Source organism: Cyanistes caeruleus, chromosome 1 (genome assembly GCF_971803275.1).
Source record: "Cyanistes caeruleus chromosome 1, bCyaCae1.hap1.1, whole genome shotgun sequence".
Classification (NCBI taxonomy): Eukaryota; Metazoa; Chordata; class Aves; order Passeriformes; family Paridae; genus Cyanistes; species Cyanistes caeruleus.
The window spans coordinates 43097415-43117770 of record NC_141701.1 but is presented as its reverse complement, the minus strand read 5'-3'; the positions used below and the strand labels follow the sequence as shown (position 1 = coordinate 43117770).

General features: G+C 38.6%; 1 protein-coding gene and 1 long non-coding RNA gene across 20 annotated transcripts in view; one reads left to right on the top strand and one right to left on the bottom strand.

Moving 5' to 3' along the window:
* NOL4 (nucleolar protein 4) overlaps window positions 1-20356 on the bottom strand; it is a 187709-nt gene that overhangs the window by 13337 nt on the left and 154016 nt on the right. The window lies entirely within an intron of this gene.
* LOC111924891 (uncharacterized) lies at window positions 606-20149 on the top strand. Of its 2 annotated transcripts, none has more exons than XR_002861892.2 (3): window positions 606-870; window positions 8962-9074; window positions 19909-20149. It is a non-coding gene; the product is annotated as an uncharacterized LOC111924891 (long non-coding RNA). The 2 variants fall into 2 exon arrangements; XR_002861893.2 differs by lacking the exon at window positions 19909-20149 and adding an exon at window positions 16187-16348.

Genomic DNA, 20356 nt, shown 5'->3' with positions numbered 1-20356 from the left:
TCCAAAATTTTAACACTCTCAAGACTCAGATGTTCTGCCTCCTTATGTCTAAAACTAAATGATGCTTCCTGCCATAGACTCACTCAGAGCCTCATTTTTTTTCACAGAGCTCAATAGTAGAACTTCTGCCAAGCTATCAAGGACTAAACTGTGTTCAAGGGGCACATTGCAAACAGGACTAACTTGTATAGCTGAGCAGAGATTGTCAGGATTGGTCTCCTTATCCTCTCTGTCTGGAGCCCACAGATTTCCTCACCCTGAATTCACATGTCCTCCAGAGCCCCTCTAGTGAGGGCACTGAAGCCCTAACTGGAAGTCTCTTGCAGAGCAGATGCACTGAGCTCTGGCAAAGCCCAGAAGGCAGAGCCTGGCTGGAGGATGCAGCAAGGATGCTTGGTGCACCTTGGTGCACACCAGCCCATGTGTTCCAGAGCACATGACCAAGAAGTGGGAGACCAGAGTTCTGGCTACTTGTCGCAGTACATGGTGAAGAGGCGGAAAAAATTGGGATGCAGGGTCTCTGCTGGCTGTGGTGAGGAGGGGACCTGAACTCAGAGCTGCCATCTCCTAGCAACCAGGCTCCAAGCAAAACTGTGGTGGGAGTCAGCGCTGAAGCTGTGCCACTGTGCGGGAAGGAATGCACAATTCACAGGGCTACAGAGATAGCACAAGAAAAGGGAGCATGACTCAGTTCTCTCTCAGAAGTGCTGCCTTGGGAGGCTCCATTCCAGCTACGCCCTAACACAAAATCCACAGGAGGCTTCCAGGTCAGAAAGCCAAGGTTGGAGCTGAGCTACTGAAGGGGGATCCTTGTAAAGAACTAATCATAGCCCTACAAACACTGTGACATGCCATGGCACAGGGCTTGAGGTGAGTTTGGACACTCCAGTGGGGAAGGCATTCATTCTCAGGGAGGCTAAAGTTGAGGCTGGTGCTGAGACCAGGACTCCTGGTTCTGCATATGGACTCTAATCTCTTGGCCACCATGCAGAAGGAGGCTTCCTCTAAATATTTCATATCTCTTTAAAGAGCACACTGATCACCTGTCCCTAAATGATTAATAAGTTGCCATACATTTCAGACATTAAATCTGATCCTTAACTAAATGTTTACCTCCATCTTCATGATAACTACACACAGAAATAGAGCAGTTTTGTTAAGCTTTTTCTGAGCAGGCTCAGGCACCGGCCCTACTAGTAAGATTATGAACCATTAGCTTGGTCCCAGGCGGTTAGGTGTTGCCTCTCATACATTCCTCTGGGATTTAAGCATTTTTTTGGAAATGTTTTCTACTTCAAAAGGCAAAGTTTTGCCATTTTTTCTTGAAGCCATATCAAGGATAAAGAATCCAATCTCTCTTTTTCTTGGGGATGGAGAATATGAGTATCATATTTATTTTTGTATACCTGATATTCATCATAGATTCATTCTCCTCATTCTTTTCACCTGAAATGCCTTTGATTTTAAAGTAATGTAGAAATTAAACATATTGTTGTTCTGCTGAGAACGGAGATCTTTGAAATAGTCAGTGTTAGTTATTCAGCATTCTGTTTCTCCCTATATAATGTTTACACTGAAAAGGGTTATTTATTTAAAATCTTATTTAAAAAATACTTTAATTTCAAGGCAATCATCAGCAATTAACTAACCATTTGGTGACATTTTTGACCTAACTATCTGGAACATACACTGTTGTCATCATAACAATATACTAAACTTTTGAAGTATTAACTAACCATTTTAAAACTATTTATAATCTACCTTTAATAAGAAGTATGACCAAGGTACATATAAAACATTTGTTCATCTAGAATTTGACTCATACAATCTTAATTTAGTATATGCCAAAGGAAATAAATCATCCCTCTAACTATATTTCTCTTATGAATTTATTTTGGAGGAGAAGCAATTTAAGTCTTCAGCATATTACCTGCAAAATGATTGAAATCAGAATATGGAAAAATACTTCTTAGGTACAAAAGCATGCTAAAATAAAAACTTATCTGTTGGCTTGAAAAGAGAAAGCATGAGGTCCTTACTTGATCCTCAAGTTGATATATACCAGAGATATTTATGTCTCAGTTTTATGTCAAGGTCTGTACTGGGAGAACACTTTTTTTTTCCCCCCACAAAAGAGCAGATAGAAAAAAATTAATTTGATTTTATTTTTAATCAGGGAAGCAATTTAATAACCCTCTAAGGACAGTACATCCTAAGAAAATTTTCCATGAGCTGTTGCATAATCTGTGTATTGAAGAAAGCCTTCTCTGCTCTGACTGATGCTCTGAGCAGCAGATGAATAGTTTACAGAGGAATCCCCATCCCCAGCAACATGATGTTGGTGCAGATTGTCAGGACTGTGGTACAAAGAGCAAGGCTCACTGGCAGTTCCCAGCCTCTTGTTCCCCTGCCAGCAGAGGCACAGCACACACACAACTCATTTCAAACAGTCTTCATGGAGGCATCTTTAGCAGTGTCATCGATTGCTTATGTTGCCCATCTCCTTTACCACCTCCAAAATAACACAAAAAAGCAATAAACTGTTGAAATAAAAAGCCTTGACAAATCTGTGCTACATTGAGTTTTGATCCCTTACATGCCCAAGTGTCAGAAACTCAGTGTACTCCAATTAAGAGAGAGCAGTACTATTGCCTTGGCTTCCCTGTTAGCAACAGGCATTGCTAATGTAAATCCCATCAGGGAGGGTGTGTGCAGATCAACTCACATGGCCAGTGCTAGCTCTCCACAGAGCTAACAAAACTTCTGCAAAAAGAATATAAATTATAATGTTCCAAAAATGCCAAGATGGTGACATGCATAGACTACTGCTTTTAATAATGCAGTACTTCCCAGACTGACAAATCAATGACTCTGAGAAGAAGTTTTTAACTGCGCCTATGTCAGTGAGATTTTTTTCCCCCATTAGAACGGAGAACAGAATGGAATGGAATAGAATTAGAAAGGAGACAGAAAGGCAAACACATTTTTGCCTCATATTTCTTGATACTGCCTTTTTTAATAAGTTAATCTGAAAAATGTGGATTGCTTGTTGTTCTTGTCCATAAACACTTCTTTTATAATACTACTTTGAGGTTAGAAAAACTCAAATGCAGATAAGTCTTACAACAAATAAGCCTATTTGCATATGGTCTTCCACTTTTTCAGCATGGGAAAAAAATTCATTCACTTGAAAAAACAAATCAGGCTTTAATTTTTTTTTTTAGGTCTCAGTAGCTTGTAATATGGCTTTAGAAGATAGGAGATAATGTTTCATATATTTTTCTCATTTGAATACCACTAATTTAATTCTACAATTTTTGAATCAAAAGTAAAATAAATAGAAACATATGATAAAACCACATAACACTTTCCAAAGCATACCAAATTAATCTTTACAATACTCCTGATAGATAGGACTTTTATCAGTGCTTTTCAGATGGTGAGATTCTGGCAACAAAGGTAACCTTAAGCTAGTTTCCTAATATGTAAAGTACTTGAGTTCTGCAACCATAACAACAAAATGAACTTCTCTTTGTGTAAATTAATTTTAAAAAACTCTGAAGTTTTTAACTCAGAAGAAACTCAGAAATTATATCACAAGACACCCTGCTGTATCCACAGAGGATTGTGGGGCTGGGAGTTCTCTTCCCATCTCAGCTTTTGCACAGAGAAGGGACTCCCAGGGTAAGCAGCCGTCATCATCTGCAATGAGCAAGGTATATAAAGGAGGATAAGCCACATGAAACCTGGCTCCCCCTGAAGGGCCCAGAATCTGGCCCCTTCTTAGACACCAATCTGCTGTTGCCTGGACCAGATTGTGTACACTTTGTGCTCTGTCTTTGCAAAATCCCGAGACTTCACTCCATCCTCTTTGCTTCTCCAATCTCATCTTCTACCCTTCATCTCGGTTTCAATCTTCTTGCCTAGCAAATCTCAGTCTCTGCTTTCCAAACAAGTCTCTCGATGCCAGATACCTGAGCAGCTTCAGCAACTCAAGGGCTTTTCTTTCCTTGTTTGTATTTAACCAGTGTCAAAGCCACTGATGGTTCCATCTGAGATTTTTCTATCAGTATCCTAATCCCAAAAATCTTGTCCTACAAGGAGCAAAGCCAGGTTCCATTATTAGCCATAGCAGCTCCTGGTTTCAACTCACATTATTTCTCATTTATAGTATCCGATCCTCTTTCACCACTTTCCTCTTTAATCCACCTGGCCAGTTTGCACTACATTGCCAGCCTCAGCTCCCTCAAGCTCCTCATCCAACCCCATCTCATAATGTCACTTTCCTCTTGTCCCTTGTTTTCTCTGCTTCTGTCATCCCTCACCAGGCTCCAGCCTCAAAACTTTTCCCTTCCTTTCTGCACTGAGATCAGAATTTAGCAAAAATACTTTTATTGCATAAGCATGTGCATCCAGTGTCACATCCTTGGTATAAAACTGACACCACTATATTGCCAAGAGCAAACACAGAGGCTTTTTTTTTTTTTTTTTTAAGGAATGGTAAATATACTTGAGGATCAAAATACCCTTACAGGATAAAATTTTTCTTGTTCTTGAAAATGGCTGTAATTATCCCTGAAAGAGTTCAGCAGATGGAAGACATAGAGAACAGAAAATGTTATCCCTGCAGGCTGAAGGTCATGAAGTTATCATCGAACTGCACACCTAGTATTGTAATGGGAAATGTCAGGTAATCTCAATAAGTGATGATTCTACCAGCTGCTTGGATGACACACATTGTTCTAACAGAACACTGGATCTTTCATTAGTTTTAATTACATTAAAGTAACTCTCTAGTTTTTAACCCAGCTTTTAATTTTATGGCAAATATCCTGAAAGCCCAGACAGCTAAACATTACTTTGGCATGCCACAGTAGGCTAAATTTTCCCTTAATTCTGCAGTAAGGTTGTTGACTCAGAGTGCTTAGCAATAGTGGAAATGGTATTTCTGCAAATGAGGGATGTGAGTTTTCACTGCAGTTTCGGTTTTCATTGCACATTCTTTCTCCCCTCTCCAGTTGCTAAGGTTAGTGTTGGGATTACTACTAAATAAACTACACTAAATAAAGCCTGTTCAAGACTAGTGAGGTTTGAACAAAAAGAAAATATACCTACATAATTCATAGTGTCATAGACCTACATAATTTCCTAAGCTTGAAATCCTAATGAAACTACTCAGTAGTCCTTTGCATTGGCTGACCTTCATATCTAAAGTACTGAATATTTATAGTCATGTAAAAGGACTTCCTTTAATATTGTAGGATGTGGTCTTACAGCTGTAAGCTCAGCATGGAGACAATGTAAAGCAAGATCAGGAGAACTTCTGTACCCAAAAGCTGATCTAAGAAAAGATACTACCTTCCCCAGAAAGCCTTATTTCTCTTACAATGGAATGAACAAAAGCCAAATGTTCAGTTAAGTCAGCATTCATAAGTTTCAGTATTCACAGTAAGAAGTGCAAAGAATTTGCTACAGCCTCTGGATTTGCACACAGAAGTGTTAACCCGTGTGACCTGTTTGCCATATAGCATCATACTTTCTTACCTCAAAACAATTTTGAATAAAATTCTATGAAATTTCCAGTCCTTATGTTGAGGGATTATTAATAAAAAATTAACACCTACTGGAAATTTTAACTTTCTGTACTGGACCCATAGCTGAAACCTGAAAAATGAGTGCTAAAATCTTATAGTCTCTTTAGGAAAATACTTAAAATATAACACAGCAATATTTTATTTAACGGGAAGAGTCCTCTGATAACGTTTCAAGACTTATACATATATTTATATTTATCATATAATATCTCTCCAGGGTATTTCTCCATCTCTCAGGCTATTCACAGTATTCCTTAAAATGATGCATCTATTGACAGTCACATAACCTGGTGTCCAAAACCATCAGTACAAACAGATATAAAAAAATAATTGCATACTTAGACAGATTCCTTCCCCTTGAAGTTTAGTTGTCCTCCAAAACAGCATTGCAGGAAAAGGCACTAGATTTATGGCTGACATCTACTTACAGCCAGCAGAAAGACCCTGGAGATTTTATCCAGAAGTACTTAACATAAATTTGAGCAAGCTGGCTAAAATGAAACATGATCTAAAGTCCAAATAATATCACAGAACTCATGCCAGATATTCTTCAGACTGGGAAATCTTTTGATAATTCAGGAGTGGACTTAGCAGTGAAATCAAGAGGGGTATAATTGCTGTTCTCGGGTTTGCACACTATTTCTCCTCTTGCAAGGAGCAGCTGGGGGACTGCTAAATTGTTTTCCACTCTCTATTATCAGATCTAGACTTTGTTTTTCTCTGCCACTCTCTCTGCATTATTTTCTTCACTTTTACTTAAATCAAGTGTGCATAAAAAATGAGAAAGCCCATTCTAGTGTGACACACTACTCAATTTGTAGCTCAGTTGGAGCTGGCTATTGCAGCCAAGCTGAACACTCACGCTTTAGCTGTGAGGTCTATCATCTCATCATTACATGGAGAGCACATCAGTGTCAGAGTAGAATTTTCTGGCCCAAAAACCTGGGATTACATGAAAAAGTGCTCCAAGCCTGCAGAGGCAACTGTAATGAACATGCCACTGCCAGAAATCTAGGTATTAATGATGATTTTGCTTTGAAGTCCAGTACAAATGTTTCCATACTTCTGATAGAAAACTATAAATAGAATTTTTTAGGTGGTGGTGAAATATTGATAGAGTCTAATTGAGTTAAATTGAGTGTAATACAGAGTCCAGTTAGGCATCTAAAGTGCCTGGAATGCCAACAGTGATGTGGAAACTTGAAGAGTACCTATAAAAATGTTAAGTTAGCTGCCAGCACTTCAAGGACCTCCAAACTGTCCTCCTGACACAGGGTATAGAGCCAAGAAAAGAAAGCCATGCTTCAGTTTCAGATTAGAATGGCAGTAGGTTCTTTTTGCTTTCAGATTATTAACACTGAAATGAACTGTCACCATCAGTGTTGTCACTAGGCATCAAAAATGACATCAGCCAGTGTTCAACAAGAAATGAAAGCATGAGACTGACATGGAAGAAGAAGATCAAAATAAAAAGGTGCTATTGTGTAGAAGAGAGATAAATGAACCCCAGACTTCTGATAGAATGACACATGATCTATAAACTGGAATCAGTATGTAAACCTTAAATAAAAGGTTGGTGTTTCCACATTACAGCATTTGAGTCTTGTTTTTTCAGCACTGCCACACACCTGCAGTACAGAAAACATCCTTTGGGAAGAGGTATTGTGTGGCTATTGCAAGGAGCTGTTGGAGAACCACTTTTGTTTGAGCAGTACCTAAGCAGAGGGCTCACTGTTTCAGCTTTTCAGTTCATTATCCACTGTGGTAGCACAAGTGCAACATGAGCTTTCAGAGGTCACCAGTGCTGCAGGTTGAGCATGGACATGTGAATGAGCTACTCCTACAGTTTATTTAACTGTGATTCATGGTCCCTGGGGAAAGAGAAACTGTGTTCTATTAGAGGACTGTGTTTCTCTGCCCAAATGGAGAGGGATAGCATTTATCTTTTCCTGTGGCCCTTAAGATAAACTTGCTGTTCTTTAGTGAGGTTCTAGATACTTGATTTTTGAATGTGCTCTCCCTGTGTGGGTTTTTTTTTTTCCCATCAGGAATAAAGGAGTATTAAAAAGAATAACTCAACGGAGCAATCCCATTTGACATGGACTAATGGTAGAAAGCATCCTTGCAAGTTAATTTTCTCTGTACCTCCTGATGCTCTTGTCTTAGGTTGGAGTTATGAGAATTCATAAACTATTCTATAAGTTATAGTGGTCACACTCTTTATTTTTATAGAGAATTTTATTATATGAAATAATTTAGTTAGCTAGGTATTCCACTACTACTAATTGAAAGTTGTTGCAATATACAAAACAGATGCAAAGTGCAAGACTGCACAGTGCACCACAGTGTGTGCACAGCAGTGACCTCCTCAGTGCAAATTTAAATCACATGTCCAACAATGACTGCCACCAGGTTACAAGCATCTACAGACAGGTAAGAGGCAGGATTGGGCCTGGTTAAATATAGGAATCGTGTTGATGCCTTTGAATTTTTGCAAAACTACTATGTGTAACAGTGTATTTCATAAAATATACATAACATTTCCTATGGAGAATGCAGTACAAATCTAGACAAAGGTGTCATGTGAAGAACAGAAGAGTCTTCAGCCACCATTGTCTGCCTTGCAGAGGAAGACAACTTCCTCTTGCAACAAGGAGAGAGGGCAGGTGGAGCTTTTTTCCTCCCTGTTGTACCAGCAGAAGGAAGAGACTTGTTAGGGCCTAGGCCTCGTACAGAATTCCTTCCTCTCAGGATAGGCAGAAAACAAAGGCAGACTTTTACTCTGAACTAAAGAGCAGCACAGCATGATCCTTGCCTTGGACCTTATGATAAGTTAATTATTGAGGCTCTGTTTTTCAGCAGTCAATTTGAGAGTCCCCATCTCCTCTATTTACACCTCCCCATCCACTCCCAGCCCCCATTTTCCTTTAAACAAAAGGAAGTTATCCTTGGAAGATTCCAACTCCTTCAGCCTCTGCCACTGAGAATATTAAAGGATCCTTTCCTTCCCTCTGTCACCTCCACAGCCTAAGATCACTCAGGACACAGGACCATGGGCACAGGTCTGCTAAACCTGCTCTTTTTCCTAAGAGACTTCACTTGGTACATGCCTGATCCCAAAAGTGAATAATGCACTCCACAGTACGCTGCATAATGAACTCCAGGGCCTGGGATGGCCCTGCTGGAATTCAAGTAGCTAAAAATCTGAAGAAAATAAAGGTAAAACCAGGGCAAATGAAGAAGAGGTTATGTCATGTTTATTCTCATCTTTCTACATAAACCTTCTCAAAGCCAATTTCTTTGCAGAGGCCAGCACCTTGCAGAAGATCATAGTTACTGATCATTTTTGCTGCTTCTTTATTGACAGGCAGTAGTAATGGAGGAGTCTGAATATCTGACTTTTCTTCCAAAGGAGAAACAAGACAAACTGCAAGAAAACAATGTCTTCTTTTGCCATCCCAAGAGTGGCTTTGCCTGCAGGTAATGGTGCTGAATGAATCAATGTATTACTGAAATTTAAGCGTGATGACAAAGGCATAGCAGTACTTACATCTGAACCAGAAACATGCAAAGTGAGAGAAATTCCTCTTTTGCAGCGTATTCTTCTCATTCAGAACAAGCCTTGCTATGCCTCAGGCAGCTTCACTTTTATGATAACAATCAAGCATTTTTCTCAGTATTTTTCATGCCTATGTGTACTGTCCTAAAGAAATTACCTCAGTGAGGCACTCCTGCAGGAGTTTCTTTCCCCCCTTGCCAAAATGCTATTTTCCAGTGACTGTGATGGGCAGTACTTTCAGCTGGGATAGATCAGCATTACTCCTCCATTCAGTGCAGAAGGACTGTGGCACCAGAGCACCAACAGAGAAAATCTTTAAACTGTGAATCAAATGTTTAGGAAGCGCACAAGGAAAAGCGTGTGGGAGTGCTGGAGCAATGCTTGTGCCAGCTTTCCAGATTTATTACTACAATATCATCATGGTCAACATAATTAAACCTCCTACTATAGGTCTCTTCATCTACTGCACTACAACTGGTATCACTCCCACCACCAAGCATATTTTGTTGTCACAAAAAAGTTTTCCATACTCCTGCCAGACCTAGGATTTGGATATGCAACTACTGAGAAAGGCTTTATGGAAAACTATGGGGCACAATTTGGATTTTGACTGATCCTTCCTATTTCTCTTCTGTTCTAAACTTTCTTTTAATATTACACATATTAGAGTGTGTGGCAGGGGGAATGAACCAAAGCACTTTATGTTAGATTCCAAATTAAATTCTTCTTCATTTAGAAACAGATGACAGCCTAGACATGAAGCATTTGAGGTCAATGCTGAATTAACTTCCTCAGTTTCAACTAATTAAAATGTCTGTGTGTTCTACTTTGAAAAGGAAAAAAGTCCACTAGAGATTCCATCCTTTTGCTTCCACAGACAAATTACAGTGGAAGCTATAGGTCTTCTAAAAAAACAAAAACAAAACAACAAACCCCAGTTTTCTTGTCTGTTAGAGAGTAAGCAATTACTTTTTTGCATTCACTTAATGATTGGTTCTTCTTTTCAAAGGTAGGTTCAAATATTTTAAAGATATCTTACCCTATGTTTGATACATTTAAATGCTAATGATTTTATTTCAAACCTGCATTAAAAGTTGAACAGCATGTTTGTGGAAAACAAAATTCTGACAGGTTGTCTCTTTACGAACACTGTCTCAGGTAAAACTTAATATTTAAAAAAAAAATTAAAAATAAATGGTATTTAAAAAACCCAAACAAACCTGACCTCCACACCCTGTCTCCAACTATTTAGCAGAAAGAGAATGTTTTTTCTACTGAAGAGGACTTGCTCTAATTTTTATAGAACTCAGCACACATCCTTTAACTTCAGTACTGTGAGGGTTCTGCATTTTAAAAGATTACGTAAATAAGAAGTGATGTTTGGGGCATGGCCTTTTGACTCCATAATCATCAAAACAAAGTAGCATATGCCATTGGAAGAAACAAAGAAATGAACTTTGACTGGCCTTTGGAGAATGTGCTTTCTGGTTTGCTTTATTAATGGAGACAGTAAAACTGAAGCTTAATATGAAATACCATGAGTAATAAGCATGAAATATGTGTACTGCAGTGCAAATCTGTTCCCCAAATATTCTCATTTCAGGGGAGAATTCTTTTGGCACAATGCCTGGGCTGCTGGCCACAGCCTGCTTGGCTGCCTTGTCCTGTGCCTAGCCTCTTTAGCAGCTGGTGCTGCTCTCAGGCACTGCATTCAGCTCCTGCTCCCACAGCTTATTGTAGGTTTAATTTTTTCTTAGAAAAATATGTTTCTAAATTTAGTTTAGGACATCAAGCCAGTTGTTGAATCACAAACAACTTTGGTGTTCCTGCTACCAAACATAAGCAGTCTGTGCACACTGTGGGCATAACTGCACTTTCTAATTGAGGAGTACTTCTGGATCCATTGTGCAACTGATGTTTGGAATTTAGGAGTATTATTTATGTCTCTCTAAAATATTCTAAATCTTACTAATTCAATAACCAAAACCAGAATTTTCCTCTTGAAAAATAAGGTTATGCTCATGCACACTGGCTTTGTGTTGATTTCATAAAACTGGCCCAAACTCTGTGTGATAATAGGGATTTACTCACCAGAAACATTATGCCCTGCCTGTGCTGTGGGCAGGAGGGTGTGTGCAATGAAGTCATTAGCTAAACACAGGAAAAGAAAGACATGCTTTTATCTATGATAGAAACATCTGACAGGCAAGAAAATGTTTCACATTTAGTACCTTCTTGCCATATGAAAGGAAGGGATAAGTAAACACTTCTCTGTCCCTGGCTTTTAAGGCTGGCGCAGGAGGAACAGAAGCCCTGACTCTAAAAGCTCCATCTTCAGACTTGAATAGAGAACACTTATATTTCCACTGCCCTTTCCTTTTCTGCCTCCTTGATGTAAAATGGATGTTAAAGACACCTGGAAGAAAGCTGTTCCCAACCCTGTTCATTTTCATTCCACCTATGGTAGAAAAGGGGATAAAATTGATTTTAAGTTCCTGTCCAAGAAACAACACAATATTCCATTTTTGAGCCTTCAGCTTTATCAACCTCCAGATCAGAAAACTCACTTTGGCATAAATGTTACCTCACATACAAGATCTTATTGCAGCTCAGGGTGCCTTAAAGTATATTCTGAAATCAGCAGCTTGAAATTCAGCTACACACACTCGGCACAAAGAGCCTGGAAAAATACAGCATTTTCTAATTTAATGATCTTTGTGTTGAGGTGAAAAATTAGCTGTTCACCTTGGGGCCTGACTGAAAATCCAAGGCATGAAATTATTTGGAATTGCATGGCTTGCACATTATTCCTTTCCATTGCATGTAGCAAATTTACTGCAGGTTGGTCTGGAGAGCGGAGGGAGGGGGGCTGCCCTGTGATACTCGGCATCCTCTCCAGCTGCATCTGCTAATGACAGAACCCTATCCAGCACTGCTGAAACCAGGAATTTTGCCACTGACTTGAAAGGCAGCAGGATTTAAAATTACAATGCATACCACTTATTTTCTTCCCCTTGACAATATGGCCAGTGCATTCTGGGTAGGAAGCTAAGCTTCCCCATACTTGTACATAATTTGATCTCCTGACAATAATCCACATGCAGCTAAATGGTGCCTGCATAACATTTTTTTTTTGCCTCAGTGGTTAAGGCATATCATTTGGAACCACAAAAACAAACCAAAGACCAACCTAGAAGTAAAATAATCACCAGGTGGGGAAATGATAGAAGTGAACAAGGCCTGAAACACAAACTAGAGTGTGGGTATCCAAGGACATTACAGTCAAGCTTAGTGATGATTTTGAACACAGATATAAAAGGATAAAATACTGAAGTACAGAAGTCATTCTGATCCCTATTAAATACCAAATCACAAAGAGACGTCTGAACACAAAAAGCTATTATTAATAAAGCTTCTGTAGTTTAAGAGGCATTGAGCTCTTTGCAAATTAAGTGACATTTGCCTCTTTTGGGATTCCAATTTCAATTTGTTTGCTTTACGTTAAGTGAACCATCTGCTTCCTTTTGGTCTTTTCTAAGACTCCACAAGCCTCCCATTCTGAAGCAAAAACCACTCTGAGCTGGAATTTTTAGGTCTCATGCAAATATACAACAGAGATAGGACACGGCCCTATCCCTCTGCACGGCTGCCACTTGGATGAAGTACCTTTTTTTTCCATCCTCTAGAGCAAATTAGACCCTGTGAAACCCAAAAGGAAGGGAGCTCCTGATGCTTTGTCCTCCACCTTTTACAAGGATGTACAGTTGATGTGCTCTTCCTGCATACTGAGTAGCTGTGACAAGGACTCCACCACCCTGACACAAAACCACTTCTTTGTGCTCCCTCTGCATTTGTAGCTTTCTGCCACAGCAGCAGTGCCTCAGCAGGGCATCCTCCAGCATCAGCTGGGAGATATTTTTGCATAGCTCCCTTTTTCTGTAACCAATGCTGTCCAAATCTGCCCTATACAATATATTGCCCTGTATTGCCACTGTACATTATAAATAACCGAATATAGATAACATTTTAAAGCCATAAATCTTTTCCTTCCTCCTGGGAGCTGTATTGATCAGGAAAGAGAACAACATACAATCAGGGACACAAATGTATATATTTCTTCCTTCTTTCCTACTCTCTAAAGGTTAATACATGAAAAAAACTCCTCAGTGTCAAGATTTAGAAGCTGGGCATTAATTGCAAAATTCTCTCTGTCCTCCAAATATGAAGGTTTAAAAGTCTCTCAACCATCACTGCTGAAAGCCAGATACAGGATCTTGCAACAGAGTTCCATGCCCTTGCTGCAATTTAGATTTTTAATTCCTTTCTTCCAAAGCAGTTTCACAATTACTTGTAATTTGTCCACCAGTAATTTCCCTCCTTCTAAATCAAAACACAAACTGCTCCTGGTTTACAACAGCCAGGCATTATTTTTGTTAACAGAACGGCGCTTGAAGAGTCTTTATGTCAACCCCCCTATTACCTGCAGCAAAACAATACCAGAAATTGTATGGAGGCAGATCAGTAACATCTCCTCACAAACTACAATTTCTTAAAAAATTTAGTAATTAGATATAAATAGAAGGAAACACCACAGCAGTGATTTGCTAGTGACAGTACATGTATACTTTTATTAATATTCAGATGTATTGCATTAGCACAGAACCTGTATCCAGTTCTACAACCAACACTTGTAGTTCCATTCAGGTTGCTGCTATGACAACTATCCAGAGTCAAATGTTAGGTCAACTCCCAGCATATGTGTCTAGGCCATAATTCATTTGCCAGAAACCTAACAGCCACCTTTTCCTACTCCTGTAACAGATAAAAGCAATATTGTTAAAATAACTAAATGTTAAATTATCCTTAACAGCCTATTCACTGAAAACTTTAGATTTTCCTTGCTTTTATCCCCCAAAACAAAAATGGCTGAGAAGGATGTGTTTAAAGTGCCTATCTGCAAACTTTTCACAGAATCACAGAATAAGCTGAGTTTCAATGGACCCATCAGGATCATCAAGTTCAACTCTTGGCCCTGCACAGTCTCTGAGAGTCCAAGGATCTCACCTTGTACCCAAGAGTATTGTCCAAACACTTCTTTAACTCAGACAGTTAACTGTTAACTGTGAGCATTTCCCTGGGGAGCCTGTTCCAGTGCCCAAACACTCTCTGGGTGAAGAACTTTTTTTTAATATCCAACCTGAACCTCCACTGACACAACTTCAAGCCATTCCCTTGGGTCCTGTCACTGGGCACACAGTGAAGAGGTCAGTGCCTGTCCCTCCTCTTGCTCCTGTAAGGAAATTGTAACTGCAACGAGGTCTCCCCTCAGCCTCCTCTTCCAGGCTGAACAAACCAAGTGATCTCAGCTGCTCCTCCTACACTTTGGGATCATTAAATTTTTTCTTCCTTGGGAGTTAGTTCTTATCTTTCCCTCCACCACGATGATTACTGATATTTGATTTTGCTGGTTACAAGTCACAGAATAGAAAAAAATTACAGCTATCATCTCAATGAGAGATTCACTTAAAAAAATGCATTCAGTGTTTACCACAAAGAACTGCTTCGTAGCATCATAGTGCATAATACACTGTGAAAACAGACTCGCCCTTGTCAATTTGAAAAGCTCAAATAAACAAAGATTTCCTTTTTTTTAACAGAGGTTAGCACATCAAGTGAGTTGTATTGTGATATCTGTACAGTGAATTTCTGAGGACAACACCTTTGTCAGACTATAAAGTTGTTTGACTACTGCTATTTTCATGTAATCTCTGGAATGAAGGAAACTGTACCTTTTAAACTCGTATTTTTTAAAAAATGAAATGCAGAATAACTTTTTCTTATCATGTATATTCTATAAAATACTGACAGACAAGCATTCTGTGAAGAGACTACTAATTTAAAAAGCACCAGTTCTGACTGAGAAATGCCTTTGTTAGGATGGGAAATATGTAAGATAACAATAACTTTCATTTTCCTCTGAGCTTAAGTTTTTCTTGGGCTCAACTTGTCATTTGGTGTGTGTCTACAATAGAATCACACATTGCATGTCCCAATACTTGGGGCATAAGGATGAAAGAAGTGTATGTAGCTCCCTCCTTTGGCTGATCAAAAAATTGTGCAGGCTGTTGCAGCCTTTCCATGACATTAGTCACTGGAGTCAAATGGCTAAATTGACATGGATTGAATCCAGGAGAGCATTCAGGTCACTGGCTTTGCAGTCATAGGTGACCACTATTCTATCTACAAATAAAACAATGCATTCTCAAAGGTACTGATTCCTAACTGGTACAAATCAACATGTTGTGAATGAAGCAACATCAATTTTCTAAATGATCAAGCTAACTATACATGACATGTCTATGAGAAGGTTCATACACTTCTACAGTCATATCACTCTATGATTCAGTTCTTTTCCTGCTTTCCCATATTTATCCTCCCTCCTCATTCCCAAGTGCTGACATATTGTCAATTTCCCAAAACTACTTATTTCAATTGGAGAAAAATGCTCATTCATAAATTTTGCAACATGACAGCATACAAAAAGTTTAAATTCTAACAAAAAAAATAAAAAATGCAGCTTCTACAAAAACCCACTTGTGTCCAAATGAAGGGGAATGCATTTTTTCCTGCTATGATTTGTATGTGCTTTTGCACAGATAGATTCCACCAGTTCATCATCTTTTGGGAAAATAGAGGCAGGTCCTCTCGCATACTGATTTATATAAATTACTATATAAATTACTATTTACTATTTTAAATTACTATTTACTCTTACATCTTCTCTTGAAGACTTTTCATTGATTTTTTGGTTTTGCTTTAATTTCAGACAGAACAGTAGCAAACTAATCCACCTCCACTTTCTCCAGAGTCCCATAGGCCAGCCCTGCTCCACATGGTTTCATGTCGAGGTTTAACAAAAACTAAAGCACACACATATCTGTTTGGAAGAAGCAGAGCCTGACAATGGTTCACCTCTTCAAACAAAACTTTCATTTCTGTTGATGCCTTAAGTTTTAGCTTTCATATTTTTCAGATGCTGTGCTGCCTAGGTGTGTAGCTTTGAGCTTCATGGTAAGTGTTAGTGAGCTCTCTTCACAGAGTAGGTGGACAGGACAATTCCTTTTCTACCCTGATACCAAGGACAATCGTTACAAGTTTCAGGCCCAAAGCATAAACAATGGTGGACTGAAGAGAAAACAAGGATGAGACTTCACAATCTGAAGCTCTGACTGGACAACTAACCCTGATATGCAGATGGACTAAAACTTACAAGAATGTGAGACTTTGTGATCATTTCTAGGTCCATCTTGGGTGTAGCCCTGGCCAGGCTCCCAGGTGGGAGCCTGTACTCCCTGTACTGCCCCAGGTGGATCCTTTAAGGCTTTTCAATAAATATCTACTTTATTCTTAACTCTGTCTAACCTCTGTCCTAGGTCAGCCTTCTCAAGGCATCACTGTGAACAATAAATTGAACCATATGACCGAGGTCACTGGAGTACACAAAGCAGGCATCTTGCCCCTCTGCTCACTGCACAGAACATAATGACAGGATGACTTTTCCCAGGTTTTTCTACTTATTTAACCATCCTTCTTTTGCCCAACCAAGACACAATTTGGCTTGTAAAGGGAAGAGCATGGCAAAAGAAGAATACTGTTCACCATATGCAATGAACACAAGTGAATATGGCTGTATTTTACCTCTACTTATTTTGTTTCATGACTCCCTTGTTCGTTGTAGTTCAGAACCTCCACTTAATGCAAATGCTTCAGACCAAATATTGCTAGGGAGGTAATAAGGATCATGAAGGATTATCTGAGGAGAACATCCAAAGAAGCACAGAACATCTTAAGGATTCAAATAATGCCTCTTCTATCTCAAACTGAAGCAAAATCATATAAGGTTGATTCAGTTATTGTTTCTACATTTTTCATCAACTGTGATCAAAAACATTTTTAAAATTCAAAAGAGCTACTCTTCTACAGTATCCAGACTGAACAGAGGTGATCTGGAGAGAGACACAAAAACTCTGCATTGCCTCTGTACCATATTCCTGATCTGGACTATGAAAGATCAATCAAATCTAGCCCAGTGTCACAAGCATTTCACTCGTGTGTAATGTACTCAGCAGTACTACCCGTAAACCTAGACAATTTCAACATATAAATCTATAAAAATTGTGGAACAGAATAAATTATTTTTGGTACCAGGCAGAATTTAAAAGTGAAAGTGACAGGATTCCTCAGTTGGGTAATAGGTATCAAATATATAACTTCTTGGCATTAAAGCTTCTGGCCAATCAACCAGTGCTTGATCTCAAGAAAATGAAAATGCACTGAAGCTTAAGAGAGCACTTGAGTAACATCTAACATGGTCAGACAGCCAAAGCATTACAGTCAGAGCTTCCACAGCCTAGTAAATACTTTCATATTTCCTAAAGAAAAGTCTCAAAAACTGGCAATGCATTTATTGTTGCAGTACCCAACAACTATGAAAAATTACTAGTTTCCTGAAAGACAAGAAAACATTGATTTTCCCATTAAGAAATAAATTTCTGGAATGAAAAAAAACCCCAATATTGAAAATAAGTCAGTGAGACCAGACTTCATTAACTTATATTTTAAATTGGATTTTTGTTGGCAGAAATTTTCAGCTTTGAGTTAGGAAATACAAAGATCATATAAGTGGAATTTAAGACACTGGTTGAAGGATGGTTTCCTCATTATTCAGGCTTAACTTTATCACATTTAATACTGTCCCCACATCAGGACTATATTAACCACTGCAGCCATCAGAAATACTTCTAGAAAGTAATCCATAAGATGAAGTATTCGTGCATGCAGAGACACAAACATGTAAGGACAGGTTTCTTCCAAAGAGAAAACAAATGGGTGCATGGGGTAGTAGGTATATAAAGCCAATCCTTCACATTTAATACTTGTGAAAGAAACAACAAATACTCATGAGTGTTGCCAAGACTCTGTTAAAAAAAAAAAAAAAAAAAAAAAAAAAGAGGTGTTAAAAGTGTCCTAGTTTTGACTTTTAAGCTGCTTCTTTTTGCTGAGCAATAATTGAGATGGTTTTTCATCAAATCACTGCTAAAATTAACACTGTAGGCAAAAAAAACCCTATTTCATTTGGAAATCTATGTCATTTTAACAGATAGATACTTCCATAAGGGACATGCATGCAGGATACTCAGAACTTCCTGCTTAAGACCTGGGCTTTGTCAGGGAGAGAAGAAAGAATGGAGGAGAAAAGAAAAGAGCATAAACAAGACAAGAAAAGGAGTTCAGGAGGCTGCAAAGCTTTACCTTAGCTTCAGGATTGGGCATAACACTGTGCGATTAATTAATTCACGGTTTGCGGGTAATATTCTGAAAAAGGAGGTGGCAGGGATATAAATCACAGAATCACAGAACAACAGAATCAATTAAGTTGGAAGTGCCCTCTGATATCATTGGGTCCAACCTATCACAAGAACATCACCACATCAATGAGATCATGGCACTGAGTGCTACATCTCACTTTGAGGCAGATTACCTGTCTGGAACACAAAAGGCAGAACTTCACTGTACTGCATGCAAGAATAAAGCAGCCTTAACGCAGAGCTTCCACTCAGCTCTGAGGGGAAGTGCTGAATGAGTGTTCTTGCCAGATCCTCTTGACTATCTACTTTCCAGGACTGCCTAATGCTTGTCTTCAATTAGAAAATCTCTTGATATAATTTATGAAGTGGTAATTTTCATCATCAAAATCTTATTTATCTTGTTTCCCTTATCTCCCTCACAAATTTTCACTGGCATCCTCAAAGCTTGAGTCTACCCAGTGGTGTAACACACAATTTTTGGAAATTTTGGAAAACAAGGGTTTTTGGTTTTCTGTTGTTTTTGTGTTTTTTTTAGCTATGGAATGACAAAACAACATATATGATATAGAATCCTACATAGATATATGTAAAAACATAAAGGAAATTTAATAGTAAGTTAAGAGGGAAAAATAGGAAGACAAGCAAAATAGAACCCTTTTAGCTATTAGTCACACTCTCTGGATGTGAGGATACAGATCCAATTCCCATCTCAGCAGAGGAACTGAGCATGCCATTGTCCATTAACTACCACACTCAGAAATATTCCAGAATGCTTTGCTCTCAGTCTACTTAGTTAATTTCACATACTCGGAATAACTAATTGAATTTCAATGGAACTGGGGCTAAACCCAAGGTTTTCTACTTCTCTAATGATTTATCTATTCCACCCTGAAGGGTAAATTTCTCACTAAGTTTTATGAAGCTACCTAATACACATTGCTATATTTCTTTCCAGCATGTTCAGCATATCTACTCAGTATATCTGTCCTGAATTCACAAGTAGTTTTGCAAGCAGCAAAGCTACACCAGCTCAGCTAATTTACTGCTTGCTGAATCAAATGGCTGGTGCTATTTGCAACTCCACTGTGTTCCCAGAACTCACTGGGAAAAAGGGGGAAGAGCTGAAGGAAGCAGAACCTGTTGTTCATAGGCAGCTTTGCTGCTTTAAGATCACAGTTGCAATTAAGGTGATCAGCTGGGAGATATTCTGACTGCAGATTTTTAATTCTGTAATGAAAAGTAAAGAAATGCCTCTCCCCCCCAAAGATGTTCGCAAATCCTTCTGTGATAGTAATACTACAAATAAAAGGAAAAAAAAACCAACCCTATTAATATGTTTTTTTGAGTTCTGACTACAGTTTAAATATTGATTTTTTTGTTTCAACAGGTCTCTGGCTCCCTGAACAGCATTATGGGATTCTCATTTAAATCACTTGAAAACTCTGCCTCACCCTGGCTGGACCAAGGAATTGAGCTATTAGTTTTGTACAATGAAAGTAACTGATGTTTGTGCAAGTCATTTCTAGTTCCCCTTGGCACATTGATTTTGTAGCTTTTCCTTTTACTATTACTGAAAAATCAGAGAGCAAATGAGAGAATATAAAACCTGCACAATCTGAATGAGCACTGTTTCTAATCTAAATTATATTTAATATTCCAGTGCTTGGTATCCCACGTGATTTGTTAAATCTTAAGGCAAATGTAGCACAATAATGAAAATACTAGCAAAAAATATCACAGCAAAAAGAAATAGCAACATACACTCTCAGATCCTAAACTGTCAATTTTATAAGTATAGCAGTAGTAATCCTTTATATAGTTAGGGCATGACCTGA